The sequence below is a fragment of the Protopterus annectens genome, chromosome 8.part0 (genome assembly GCF_019279795.1).
Source record: "Protopterus annectens isolate FY-2018-M chromosome 8.part0, PAN1.0, whole genome shotgun sequence".
Lineage (NCBI taxonomy): Eukaryota > Metazoa > Chordata > Ceratodontiformes > Protopteridae > Protopterus > Protopterus annectens.
Window position 1 is genome coordinate 1,778,927,715 of NC_056741.1, and position 15,889 is coordinate 1,778,943,603.

The following is a 15,889-nucleotide window of genomic DNA, read 5'->3' on the forward strand; positions in this document are numbered from 1 at the left end:
GTGTAGAGGTACAGGGCACCACACCCAAGAAAAACACTTTTTAAGGTGTAATTACCAATTTCAGCATTTGCTGTTTAATGTGAGTAGTTGCAGTTTTGTAATCATACTTTTCACGGCCAGTCACTATTCCCAATAACTTCTGCCCTGATGGATAGATGACATTGCAAAATAATTTCAATAAGTTCAGTTTATTAACTATAAGAAATGTTGTGAGATGACTTCATTTACAGGAACACATAAATATTATTTTAATTATTGTGTTATAAAACAAAAATGTTTCGGATTTCTTGCATGTATTTTCTCCCTCAGAGGAAAAAGAAGTGCACGTTTGTTGTAAAGTGAATATAAAAAATATCTGTATTAAGAAGGCTGCGAAAACATAATAATAAAGTAGCAACTTGAAAACCAAAACATCATTATGTTTCTAATGTAAAACAAACATTATCTTCATCTCTATTCACACACATACAGGAATGCAAACCTTCTGAGATGGTACACAATTTTGATAGTTAAAAAGCTACATAAATATAATAGCCACGATAAAGTATTACTTCAGTGTATCTCTCTCAGATCCACACACTCTCTTCTGCAACGAACATCATCTATATTCATTTCACAGCAATCCTATAATTAACCTTTGAGTTCACAGACAGCCTTGTTTACCAAAAAAGTGATATATACATTCTTTGTACATTTTTGAAATCTACTTGTAAAGAAAATGAAAGACATATTGGCCACAATAATGTAGTTCACACACAGTCTGCCTCCACACTAAACACTACCAAAGAGATAAACAATTTCAGTGTACACTTCTAATGTTAGCTTGTTATGAAAGTGCAAGAAAGAAAGAATGGCTACAGTAATGGATTTCAGCTTGTTCCCATCAAAAACACATGCGCTTCCCCATCCCAAAAATGTAATGATAATTTCATTGGGATCATGACCTGCCTTTTACTTTCTCAAACAGACTGATTTCTCTATAAAAGATGGTTCGCTCTCAGTGCACAGTCACAAAAGGGGAAAAGAAAAAATGGACAAAGCACTGTATTTCAAATTGCTGCTGTCATTCATAACTACCCCATTCCAATCACTGTAGTAAATAAATATAAACCAAAAATGGATCACTGCTGTCAGTAAAGTGTACTGTTACCACTGTGAGCATTTAGTTCCCTGACAGTATTTCTAAAATGACTTCAAGTGCAAAACTATCTCTGAAGCTGGAAACCATCTGATTCTGTTGACATGTCTGGAAAGAAAGCTGGGATTGGTTACTTTGTGTACCTGATCTTTGTTACCTCTCTAAGTAACAGGATATGAATTTATGAGGCATGTCCTGTTACAGTGAGAGAAGGAGGATTCTAATAATCATTTATTCATTCTCTTAGTATGCATTTTATCCTAATCTTGGAAATGCTGCATGCAGATAAGCCCATAAATCTGAATATGATCAAGCAGGTAATCTGAAAATGAAAGAAAAAGCATCATGGGCCATATTAGGTGAGGGTGTGTGGAAAGCATGCAACCAATGGGCCAATAGTTTGAGATCCTTTCTTGAAGAGAAATGTTGTAAATGAAAGCTAGGAAGAATGGAATAGTTCAATGTCTTCAAATTATAAAATCAGCCTCTATTTTTATATTTATCTAAAAGTACAACTATTTAATATTCAAACCATATTTACTAAAGTGTTACGAAATATCTTCTCTTTATCAATGAATGTTTATTGCAAAAAAAAAAATTAAAATGTCATGCATAGAACAGAAAATGATGCTTGTAGCTGCTAACCATTGGGTTAAAACCAAATAAGAGCAACAAGAACTAAGTAAAACTTATCATAGGTCATCTATTTTGAGGGATAACAGCACACATTCCATTAGCTTTGTTTGATGGCAGAACAATTAGCTTATTTAGTCTATCCTTTATGTCTATTTCACATTATCACTCTCCTCTGTCCTTCCTGTCAACCTCACCTTGTCTTCCCTTATTTCATACTTTTCTCATTATATGTGTGATTCACTGTTCACTAAGTATTGTGATCCACCATCCCAAGGGTCCACAACCCTTTCTGATGTACTTCCCCCAAATCCAGAAAGTAGCTGATCCCCACTTCTTATTGACTTTACCCACTCTTCCCCATCTATACTTCCTGTTCAGGTTGACCTGCTTCCATTTCTCTTACATGATCTTGTGTAACAATATCAATATTCTGTACTGAGAAGAGCGTCAGCCTCTGTAGTCTCTGGTCAACCTCTTTCTATTTTATCCCACACACCATTATGGGGGATTTTTTGACTCCTTCTGATAGTCTCATGCATTGCCTCTACTGTGGCCTCCAGAACTATAAAAATCTCTACAGATGGGACATCAGATGGACCTAGTTCAGCTGTCACATTATTATTTTTTTGCTTCTGGGCTCTATGGCCAAACATTCTGTTTACCACTGCAAAGGCCCTCTAAAGTTGGTGGTTCATTCCAGGATGAATCGGGACTGCCATTCCTTTTTACCCCACATTTATGCCTCACACCAGGGTGGCCGTGGCATAAACAAGTATTTTGAATTTGTACTGAAACTCGACTGCCACCTTTCTGTCACTTGACAAAGCCTTTCCAAAATTATTCTTAGACTTGTGCTCCCATCCATCACTGCTACAACTATCTATGTACCATCAGCCAAAAGACTGATCCTGTTCTCTCTTCAATTAGATATGCTTGAGACCATCACTACAACATGGGGTTATAATAAATTTGTTTCTGACAAATTTGCACTTAGATCAGCACCAAAGGCTGCATTTTGTTCTATCTTGAAAAAGTCTGCATATTCTTTCTCACTTGCAGGCTTAGAAAGAACAGCAAATAAATCTTTAAAATTCAATTACTCCTAAACTGTTCATTTTTATGATTTTTTTTTAGAATTAATAGCAATTACATTTTCATTATCTGCAGTAAAAAAGCATAATTCTCACTTTTATTTTGTTTTCATGCAACTAGAACACCACAGTGCTCTCTGCATCTTTTTCTTCCAGTTTTGGCTTGAGATGACTTCTCTACAACCACCTACAGCTTTAAAACTGCATGGAAATCTCTGAAAAAATTCAAAGATATACCCCGGGATTCATGAAGCTCGGTGTAAGGTCGGCGTTAGGCTTGCGCCAACCATGCGGCATGAAGATGGCACAGTAGCACCAAATGCATATTAATGAAAGTGCGCTGCCGCCACAGCCACTTGCATAGGAAAGGATCGCGAGTGCATAGGGCATGTCGAAGTGCCGCACGGAGGCATGGAAATGTCAGCTGTCAACGTGCAACCTAAAATGCTTGCATATAACAATTTTCAAGCAATAGTAATCACATCTGTCAGTGTTCGTGGATACTGAAATGTATGCAAAGCATGCAAGACAGTTCCTGCGAACACAAAATGAAGAAGCAAACACAAATGCACGGTAGGGAATAATGGGTCCCTATCCCGCGAACAAATGACATTGAAAACCATGTGCCCGTAGTCCAACGCAGCATGGATAGTTATACCAAGTGGAAGTGAAACGCATCATATGTTAGCGTGCCACCAATAGGTATGTCCAGCCCAATGGTCAGGGTCACCAGCTGACCCATATTGTGAGGGAGGGTACACAGCTGGGCTGATGTGTCCATAACAAAAAACACGATAAATGTACATATCGAGTGACCATATGACCGAATTATATCCCACAATGCATGTAATAGTCACATACAATAGGTATGTCTGTATTTCACATACCAAATGTGACAGGAAATAGAATAAACATGTAAACAAAACAGAAGGAGCATATAAACTGCTACAACAATAAGGCAACATGTAGGCTGAAAGGAACAGTATTATCCATACCATTGACTGTGGGTACGTGTTGTCCAGTACATTCGAATATGTGTCCGGAATATATCCCATCCTGGACATAGGGAAAGGTGGCATCCTACCAATGATTAAAACAGTCGCCCAAAATCCACACATCAGCGGTCCAAGCTGAACTTGTCAGGATGTGTCACAGTTGAACGGGTATTACCCGAGTATACCAACCATGTCATGAAAGTTAAGTATGGGCATGTACCTATGTGCGTGAGGTATAGCATGTGGAAAGTCAAACATGGCAGGGTAGTCCACACAACCATACAGGTACCTGACATATGTAGGGTATGCAATGTGTTACCTTGACCGTGTCATGGGCCATCAACCAAAGCAGCGATGGATGGAGTGTCAAGAATATGTGTGTGGGGGGATGGGTAATGGTATAATCCACCAAGGTGACATTGTGTCGTATGCAGAATAGGTGAACCGGAGGTGTATGAGGGAGCAGCAGGTGAAGCAGAAAGAAACACAAAAACATGTATGCACATCTGCAATACAACCAGACAGGCCATACTGTAGAACACAATCCCACAAACATATGAATATTAAAATGTGCGATACAAAAGTATAGACATGTCACCGGCACATACCCACAGATTGGTCCTGATGGAACTGGCAATATCAAATGCAACACACCTGGATGCATAATGGACTACCCAGCATCCCCTCCACAGCACACAACCCGCTCCCATACCTGAACGTCCAACAAATCCAGCCATACTCGGCCTACTGGTTTGGTACAGCCACATCTACACATAGTGACCACTATGCATATGTAGTAGGTAGTGTCACCCTAGGCAGTTTCAGGATTGCAAACTATGTATCCCTTGCATGTAAAACCCCCAGCACATTTTCATAATGCCAGAAGAATGGTCGCTATTTGTCTTGTTTTGGTTTTGTTCAATTTTTGGGATATCCCTCAAGGGATAAGTAACCTGTGTAAACATTAGAATGGGTATGAAGAAATGAAGTCCAGTCCTGTAGATATCTGGACACAAGTTGGAATGTGCAGTAGTGGTGCACGAGACTGTCCAGCCCTAGATGGTCATGCAGAACCTACTACCCAGGATCAAACACCTGCCCGTGACGCACGTGTCCCAACACGAATAAGCGAGAGAATATATTGCACACATTCGCATAGTGGCACATGGTATAAGGGCGATGAAGGCACTGACATAAACAGGATACCCCCTGATCCACTGTGTGAGGGACAATTAATGTGTGTGTAGGTGTGACCTGACCAACAATGATACAATGCCAAATGTCCTGTGATTGTAGGAAATAACTATGTACCATACTGCATGTAACAGTTGCCTAAAGCGGTCACATCAGGATAGAATAAATGTAATTCATAGAAGAAACAGGCGAACAACAAAAGTGCCAAAGGTATAAGGCTCACAGCTAGGAAACAAATGAATGTTCTAAACCTCCACTGACCGTGGCTATGTGTTGGCCCAAACAATCTGGTGTCCGCAGTAGGGTTACCATCTGTCCCGGTTTGCGAGGGACAGTCCCTCTTTGGACAGTTGTGTCCTGACAAAATACATTACAAATGGCAAATGTCCTCGGAGTGTAGGACATAATTATGTCCCATATGTTATGTAATAGTTGCAGAAAATAATTATTTCAGTATCTAAAATACCTAAATATTACAAGAAACAGAATAAGCAACTAAACCGCTACAACAATAGGCTTTTATGTAGGCAAATAAGTAAAGTTCTACACTTTGTACTGACCGTGGGTATGTGACGGCTTGTAAAATCTGATGTGTGTTCCGAAAATGTCCCATCTTGGCCATTTGAAAAGGTGGCAACCCTAGTCCCCAGAATACATCCTAACCTGTACATATGACAATGTCAACACTACCAATGGTCAGAGCATTCGCACAATAACTGGCCAGCCTCTTAACCACTCACAAAGCCAGTGACCTTTGGGGGAAAGGTGTTGAATGAGAATGACTACTTACAACAATGAAGAGTAATAGACGCATTTAACTGCAGAAAATTAGTAGTATTACGAATCTGTCAACACGTTCCAAGTTAATAGTACTAATATGGTAGAGGTGTCTGTGATTGTCCCTGAGTTGTCTTAGCCTTGTCCCTGTCACTGTAGAAACGAGTCCCCGAATATCACAGAGGTCCGTACACATAAATACACCAACTAACTGTCACATCTGTTAACAGGACTATTGCATACCTGTAGTGAATTTATAACAGATGTCCAGAATAATATTCATTGTATCTATAAATGAATGAAATAGTCAAATGGGAAGGGAAACACATGGAAACCACCCCCCAACCTGCATTATGTAGTGGAACCACTCCCCGCTCTAAATTATATAGCGCCGACCCAATAATGTTAATACCAAAAAAATGCTTCCTAGGAAAACCAACTCAAGAAATATTCACGAACCAAAATGAATTCCCCAGAACAAAAAGCCACGATCCACGATGTAAAAACACTGATTTATTGTAGTGAGATACAAATACTGTTGAGCGCTTTCATTATTTATTTCATTATTGTTATTTATGTATGTATTTATTGTATTTATTGTATATTTTAAACTCACATTCATTAGGACACTAGGTATCACAATATGCATTACCAGGTATATCAATTTAACTTCTATGTGCAATAATAATGTTAAAAGGACAACAGGTCATTATACTAATTATAAATTTAGGTATGTAAATGTATACATTTATTAGTTAAATAAGTTATATGGTGCATTTTTATATTAGAAATACTATTACAATTGAGTTTTTCATTTAGGAATACAATATTGTATAAGTATATATATTTTTAAATTTTAATTGAACATTAATTGATCAGGTGGTATCTTTTGGGCGTTTTTTTAACTATTTAAAGTTTGGTTATTGAGCTGTTATTTGTTCTGATTAAATCTATGATTGTTAGATGAAAGTGGACCCAATAATGTTGTCAGAGGTGCCCAAAAACTTGCGTCTGTAAACACAGGTAGAATGTTAAACTCTGGATTAACTCTGCCCATGTACTACATCTGATCTTTGGACAGTGGCAGGACAGTTCTAATCACCAGTCAGCCAAGCCTAAACCTGGACCAGCACACGAACACTCTAACAATTAAATATGCGTATGTGAGAGAACTATAAGAGTAGGAGTTCTGAATATCCTTGGAGTGAGTAGACATGCAGCACGGGTCCAGAGCAGTAGGAAACAGGGAATGTCCTAATTGTAGTACTGTGGTTTTCCCAGCAGGAGAATGGATGCCTGCTGTGTAAGGGAAGCGGTGAGGCATATGTCAGAGTAGCTATGAACCATGGGTATACATATAAATGAGCCAGAACAACACTAGTGTAGTGGTTACAGCATCCGCCCAACGTAAAGGCATTCCTGGTTCAAGTACGACTATAGCACATATTAATTGTGTAATGAATGCCTCTGTGCTGTAAAGCCAACATTTATACATGTAAAGGTGACCACGTTTGCATGGGTCCGTTAACTGGATTCCATCAAAGTGGTACTTTCATAAGGAATAAGGCACATGTAATCCCAAAGAAGTGCCTGTAAACATATGTAACTCAGAATAAGTAGATGCAAGTGCGCCTGCACGGGTGTACGCAGCTATTAGCATAGCAAATGTATGTTGTCTTGTACAGCTGTAACTTTTATATATATAGATAGATAGATGTGTGTATAGATAAATATCCACAGACATAACAGAAATATGCAATTATATATCTACATATTTATCTATATATACACATATATATAAATATATATATATATATATATATATATATGCACATATATATATATATATATATATATATGCACACATATATATATATATATATATATATATATATATATATATATATATATATATATGCACACATATATATATATATATATATATATATATATATATATATATATATATATATATATATATATATATATATATAGATAGATATGTAAGGAACGCTGAAAGACAAAAGCAAACATAAGGGTTGTGAAGGGAATCTAGAGCAAGTAAGGAATTATAAAGTGCTCGCAGCGTATGTCACATAAAGCTGCACAAGTGTGAGTAGAGCACCGCTTTTCTCACCAGAGGCAGGTTTATACCAGTGGCCATAACATCGTTGAAGTGCTACGTCAACATTGTAAACAGACGGAATGTAGTACATGCTGCGACCACCTACACTTGTAACCTGCAAATTGTTCGTAATCCATAACACCAGGAAAAATAGGAATGGATGGTGAGCCTGTGAATACATGAGGTGGTACAAAATGTGTGTAGGGTCCCAACCCTCATGAGAGGGCAATGTGTAAAGGTGTGTCATGGCTGCGATATCAGGTGTATAATGGCTGTTATGAATGGAAACTCAACACAGGTGTGCAGGAGAAACTATGGATATGCGATTATGGACACAGGAATGCTAGAGTATGTTGCGCTAGGTGCAATGGAGCGGCCCATGGAGGTCAGCTAGTACATAGGTGCGATTCCCAGAGAGAGCGTCGTTTGCATGGAGACATGCGTGAATGGGCGTATCATTGTCAGACGTTGTGCGTTAGGGCTGGCAGCCCGGCACGTAAAACCTATACGCCACCCATGAGCGGAACGGAGTTCTGCTGTGACAACCCGAAACCGGGAAAAGCAGAAAGACACAACTACATGAAGACAACAATATGTTGACGTACAGTCACAGTAACACAAACACACATCCGATCAACAGTAATAATATGAATGTGCACAGAAACAAACACAGTAGCAGGAATAATAGGCTGCGCATATGAGTAATAGGTCGAATGACACTGTATCACATCCCAGTTAGCAGTGGCACCCCAGACATGAAAAACGTGCGATATCTGTCCGCTGTATAATGTGCAATATACTGAGCACAAGTTCACTGGAGTGAAGTGTCGGTGTTATAATGACGAAAGCAATAGTATGCTGTTGAAGCAGAGATAAAACCCAATACGCATGTGTAAGTGTCCATGTCCAGGAAATGTATAGGTTAACAGACACACAGATGTATATATAGATAAAAACTTATATATACATATATCTATATTAATTTACATACACGTATATATTCATACGGATATATATATACACACACAAGGATATACTACGGATATATATATATATAGATAGATAGATATATATATACACAAACAACAGGTAGTGATATATACACATACACACAAAACAAAATATACATGTCAGTGTAGATATACACATGCACATAAATAGGTTACTTCACAGCAATTAGGGGTAACATATTTACAGTCCGGGCATATGTGACTGGGAGGTCCAATAAATAAACATACCCCCCACATCGCCCAGCTAGGCCAGACAGACATACAGACAGGCAATACAGATCAATACACTGCAGCTGTCCAAAACACCGGTAGGAAAGTACCAGTGGGAGAGTTCTGCAAGGTCTACACTTTAAACATGGATAACAGCGACCCTTGCGGGATCCCAAAAATTCAGGGTAGGTGTGAATCTGCTGACATTAATACGAGCAGGATGTAGGTGTATATGGAACAGTAGGTTGTGCAAGTGTGATAATACATGGGTTGACAAAACGTATGACGTGTCCCGTGACGGGGAGAGTGGGCAATGTGTAGGGGTGTGCTCATACCCCAGCTGCGCGCGCAGTAAGTATTTGTCACGACTGCTGTAGAGGGGTGCCAGGTAGGTGGATCATGGGTATGCATTAATGGGCTTAAGTGTGCAGGTGCTGGTTGGCAGAGATGGAGTAGGCCCGCCCAGTGGAAGTCATTAATATTCCTATGTGGGCATAGCATACGCCTACACCTCCCAAACCTGAAGAGCACATCTACCGGATAGTCTGTAAACCATCGGGGGAATACATAGAGACCAAATCAGTGCCATGTACCCGATTAGCATGAACATCCATTGTTATGTATCAGAATGTAACAAAGTCCATCTAAACACTTCCAGAACTAGTGATATTAGGTGAACAGGTGGTGGAATACAGGTAATGACAGATGACAACATGTATGAGTCATAAACAGCATGTACCTCGACAATCGTGAATGAATACATATGCTCTGTGACTGTGAATGTGTCTGGTTAATAGAACCAATTGTCTAAATGTGTCCCACAGGGTGTTATGCATTGTTCCTAATACAGTGTTCATTCACACCCATTGGTATGTGAGTTCTGCTACTGACGGAAAGTGCATAATTTGCTGACCACCTTAGGTAGATGATAGCATAATAGAAGAGGTTCAACACGTGTATAAGGTGCTGTGACCAGAGGTCAGCAGTGCTTAACACTGTGCAAACCCATGCACAACTGCTTCCACCTGCTGGAATATGCCTTACCCAGTCTGTATCCAAAGACATCGGCCTGTCCACAAACAAAGAACCGCCCTATACACGTGATGGTAGCAGTACCCTGCGCACATAGCTCATATGAACTAACAATAGACCATGGCATATGTACAGACAATAGACCACACACACACCATACAGGGCAGACATCCAACAGTATAGCAATGTACTGGCAGATATGTCTGGGCCACTGGTGTATGCATGCCTGGCCGTCCTGTGTTTCAGTGTATGAGCATGCCCAGTATGACTGTTATGCATGTTGTCGACCGACATTACCATCATACCGTCATGTGTGTGAGCATGCCAAGTATGGTCAACTGTATTGCATGTGTCACATGTCCAGATAGTACTGTGTTGCTGTCCCCTCCATTCTACACAGACAGGTGTCATGCTGTGTCTGCAGGGTAGCTAATGGTCATGTGGCATTGACATTTGCTACATGTCTGCATAGCGTGGGGGGACATCCAACCACAACCGCAGTCTTACACAGCACTGTGGGTGGCGCACATGACTCTCACATGTGTAGGTTTGACGGGGGCACAGCCAACAGTTGTGCACATCTGCCGCTACTGTACTTGTATGCTGAGTACTCCATGTCAGTGTGTGGACCTACCTAAATTGCTGGTTGGAGGGATACCAGGGTATGTCAGTTCCCAGCTTTAATTACCAGCACAGGGGTGTTGGACGTCCTAGCTTACACAACCTACATCAAACTGCCTGGCCTGCTGTAGTCTGTGTGTGTCTTAGGGGGTTGGGGTCATTCATTGGGCATATCCATAGGCCATTGTATATCATTTGTCTGTATTGGTCCACATCTGTCCAGCTGCATGGAACGTGTGTGGGCTGTACAGACACACATGATGGTCAGCCCATAATCTGCAGTGGGTTAGGACACCCTGTGTACTACAGGCTACCATTGTGACTCCCGTATGTGCTACAGAGGTCATGGTGCCACTATGGATGTGTACTGTCTGCTGCCCTAACATTTGGCCACCACAGTCACTTGTATGCTCACATACATACCATAGCAATGAGTAACTACACATTCTAATACAACTGCCACTTGTTAGGTCAATAGACATACCCTGGGTGTGTTCCGGACTTGAGGACAGTGCTGGAGGGCTGCCTATGTCGGATGCACACAGTGCACCTCCTATACATGGCTGAGCACAGGTAGTGTCATGTTTGGCATCCATTGTACTGTGTGCGGGTCAGAGAGGGGAAATCCGTGGGTACCTACTGTGTCAGTGCATATGCCTTGCGTTGCCTCTTTTCCATGGGCAGGTCATACTGTGCACGGGCTTTTGCTGACTGTGCCCTGCTCAAGTAGTTCCTTCACCAAGTCACACTGTGTCTGTACAGGCCTTGGCAGTGGTGTTGGGCTGTGTGGCCCTGCCCCATGCTGTTCCTGCTGCAACTGTTACTGCAGGATAAGATTGTGTAGCATAGCAAATACCATAGCAACTTGTATGCATGTAGCTTGTGAATACTGCAGAGCTCCAATGGATGTGTCCGGATACCAGAACTGTGAACTGAGCATCCCAAACACATGCACAAGTATATGTCTTGCCTGTGCATCCGCTTCAGTATGGTGTGAGTGTTCAGGTGTGTGTGCATTGCTGATGGGTGTCATCAGCCACGACACCAGTGTTTACCCAGCATCCCACTAGGAGACTGTAGGGGATGTCCATATTGGCATTGGTGTGCTACAGCTGTGTCAGAAGCCATATATCGGACACATCATAGCTTCCAGGGCAGACAGCACAAACATTCAATCTCATGCCCTGGCCATTGCATATGGCCTAGCTGTTGGAGGGTATGCCCCTGCAGTGACTGTAGGCCCTACCCCGCTCACCGGGTGGTGCTACGATGTGTATGTGTGTGCAGACTATAGCACCCTGTACCCCACGGTAGTCATCCATGTGGTTGAACAGATGCATATTGCTGGTCAACTAATCACGTGGCATTGAGGACATGTACGTGCTCACTAGCATGTGTTGACATGGCGTCTGTGAACTGGTGCATTACTCTGGATGCAGATGCCTGTGAGATACCCATGATATCCCCAGTTGTGCTGTGTGAGGTACCTGTGGCTAGTACACCTAGGCCAACAAATACTATGGTATCCACTGTGATGTGTTTCCCTCGGCCTGTTTGATGTGTCAGGTGTGGCAGGCACAGGTCAACAAGCTGCTGTAGGAGGTCTATGTCTACCCCATAGTGCTCCACCATCCCCAGCCCATGTAGCCCCTGGTAAGTCAGCCTCGGCCTATAAAGTCTTATGTCACCCCAGTAAGGGTTGTTCGGCAGCATACACATCCTCACTGCCCCAGCCTCATGTACATGCTGGTATATGTTGCCTGCTGCAGCCCATCTCATTTGGTTGGACTGTGTTGTGAAATGTCCCCGCAGGTATACACCGGTGGTGTAGAGTGCGGACGAAACCTGTGTGTATGCTGCTTGCTCGCATTACTGTACTGTTCATGTGCAGGCTGGCCATATCATCTGCTGATTGTGCTGATCAACACCTGTTTGTGCAGCCTGTATACCCTTGACTACCCCACCACTGCTGTCATCCCTCCCAATGTCACCAGGCAGGTATAGACACACCCCTAGCTTAGGTGTGCTAAGGCAGGAACACTCCCGAGGCACAGTTCTACAATGTACGTACAGTATGCCTGACCCCCCCCTCCCATGCTGTCAACTATATTCGAGACCTGCACCCGGCTGACTACGCACATACACTCCAGGGACCAGCAGCACACCCTGGTGATAAATGTGATACACTATAGTCAACCTCATCTGCATAGTATAGTCTTCTAATGAATAGTTATATGACCCATACCGAACCTCCAAATTAATAACCACTGCTCAGTGTCGCTCAGATCCATACACAACTGGCAATAGGTGCCTTACTATCACCATATTCGATGTCCCATGGTCTTCCCAGCAACAAAATAACCGGTGTCTACATGACTACAACCCATGGCCCTGCATACTACAAACGATGTGCATTACCACCACGCCATGGCAGATATACATAGATCCCAGGTTATCATGTACAGATCATCCGGCACAAACATTCAATAGTGCTGATGTCCTCAGACATATATGTTCACATCTATGTCCACCTCTACATCTACATATATCATATATATTATTTGTATACATATATACATGGATATATATGTATATATATATATATATATATATATATATATATATATATATATATATACATACATACACACACATATACATGTACACACATATGTAGATATGGCATTTATATCACAACAGCGGACCACATGACAGCAATGCATTAGACAGGAATAAAAAGGCAACTACATGTGCCACCTGCATCATGTAGTGTTGTTACTATCAAGGCACATGTGTTATGTTGCGTCACATGGGTCAGACCGTATCAAGGGTAAGAGTAGGGCTGCTGGCAGTTACTCAACAGACCTACTGGCGAATGTATATGTTGACAGTCCAGTGTCTTGGCAGAATATGTGGGCTGTGGACACTATATAGGTCAGCAACAAAACACACTGAACACATCCCGCAGCTAGCCACCCACAGATACCAACACATATGGTATAACTGCCAAACACACACACCTGCCATGCCTTGGAATCGAGCACCTACCTGTCTAGTCTACCACACTACAGCATTATGCAGTAACAGAATGCGCTACCGAATTCCAGCATCAGTGCACTTCCAAAGGCATACATCTAAGTGGATGACATCATCTGCAAAGGCAAAGACGCCGATAGGGAATGTATGGGGAGTGAGCCATCTAATAGCATTACTCTGTTCCCAGGCAGTTGGAAACACACACACACACACACACACACACACACACACACACACACACACACACACACTTGGCAGGGCTGGGAGTTGAACATACACCTAACTACCTTATCACACTACAGCATTACGCAGTTACAGAATGCGCTATCAAGATTACTGGAACACAGCACTCCCAGAGGCATACTTCTAGGTGGATGACATCATCCGCAAAGGCAAAGACCCCGATAGGGAATGTATGTGGAGTGAGCCATCTAAAAGCATTACTCTGTCCCAAGGCAGCTGGAAACACACACACACACACACACACACACACACACACACACACACACACACACACACACACACACACACACACACACACACACACACACTTGGCAGGGCTGGGAGTCGAACATACACGTAACTACCTTATCACACTACAGCATTATGCAGTTACAGAATGCACTATCGAGATTACTGGTGCACAACACTCCCAGAGGCATGCTTCTAGGTGGATGACATCATCCGCAAAGGCAAAGACGCCGATAGGGAATGTATGTGGAGTGCAACGTCTAAAAGCATTACTCTATCCCCTGGCAGCTGGAAACACACACACACTTGGCAGAGCTGGATGTCGAAAATACACCTAACTACTCTATCACACTACAGCATTATGCAGTAACAGAAATTGCTACCGAGTTCCAGCATCACCGCACTCCCACAGGCATATATCTAGGTGGATGACATCATCCAAAAAAGCAAAGATGCCGATAGGGAATGTATGGGGAGTGAGCCATCTAATAGCATTACTCTGTCCCCAGGCAGCTGGAAACACACACACACACACACACACACACACACACACACACACACAGACACACACTGGGCAGGGCTGGGAGTTGAACATACACCTAACTACCTTATCACACTACAGCATTACGCAGTTACAGAACGTATTATCGAGATTACTGGTACACAGCACTCTCAGAGGCACACTTCTAGGTGGATGACATCATACGCAAAGGCAAAGACGCCGATAGGGAATGTATGTGGAGTGAGCCATCTAAAAGCATTACTCTGTCCCAGGCAGCTGGAAACACACACTTGGCAGGGGTGGGAGTCAAACATATACCTAACTATTTTATCACACTACAGCATTATGCAGTTACAGAACTTGCTATCGAGATTACTGGAACACAGCACTCCCAGAGGCATACTTCTAGGTGGATGACATCATTCGCAAAGGCAAAGACGCCGATAGGGAATGTATAGAGAGTGAGCAGTCTAAAAGCATATTACTGTCCCAAGGTAGACGTAGACAAACACACGGCAGTGGTGTGAGCGGGACAACTGCCTATCTACAGAGCACTATTACAACACTACATAGATATGAGACGCGCCCCAGACAGTACACCCTTCAAGTCAGTCAACCAGTGTGTTCAATGTAGGAATCCATCCTGACGTGGGGTATGGACATCTGTTGCCTGGATGACCACCATCGCTATACAGGATGTCAATGGCCATGCCCATACACAGAGGCACATCACCAACACAAGGTGTCACTGGGCATGCTCACACACTTAGTATCACACATCCATTTGGAATGTACTGTGTGTCCATCTACACAACGGCATACTGGGCATGCTCACACACTTAGTAGATGTGAAGGGCTATCTTGCATGCACACGGATTCTAAACATGGAAGGGCACAGTTTGGAATGTACTGTGTGTCCATCTACACAACAGCATACTGGGCATGCTCACGTACTTAGCAGTTGCAAAGGGCTGTCTTGCATGCACATGGATTCTAAACACGGAAGGGCACAGTATGGTGTTACTGTCCCCACGTACATGAAGGCCACTCA

At 42.2% G+C, this 15,889-nt stretch overlaps 1 protein-coding gene across 1 annotated transcript in view; it reads right to left on the bottom strand.

Moving 5' to 3' along the window:
- The window catches only part of LOC122809635 (NAD(P)H dehydrogenase [quinone] 1-like), a 363,133-nt gene that overhangs the window by 182,843 nt on the left and 164,401 nt on the right, over positions 1-15,889 (bottom strand). The window lies entirely within an intron of this gene.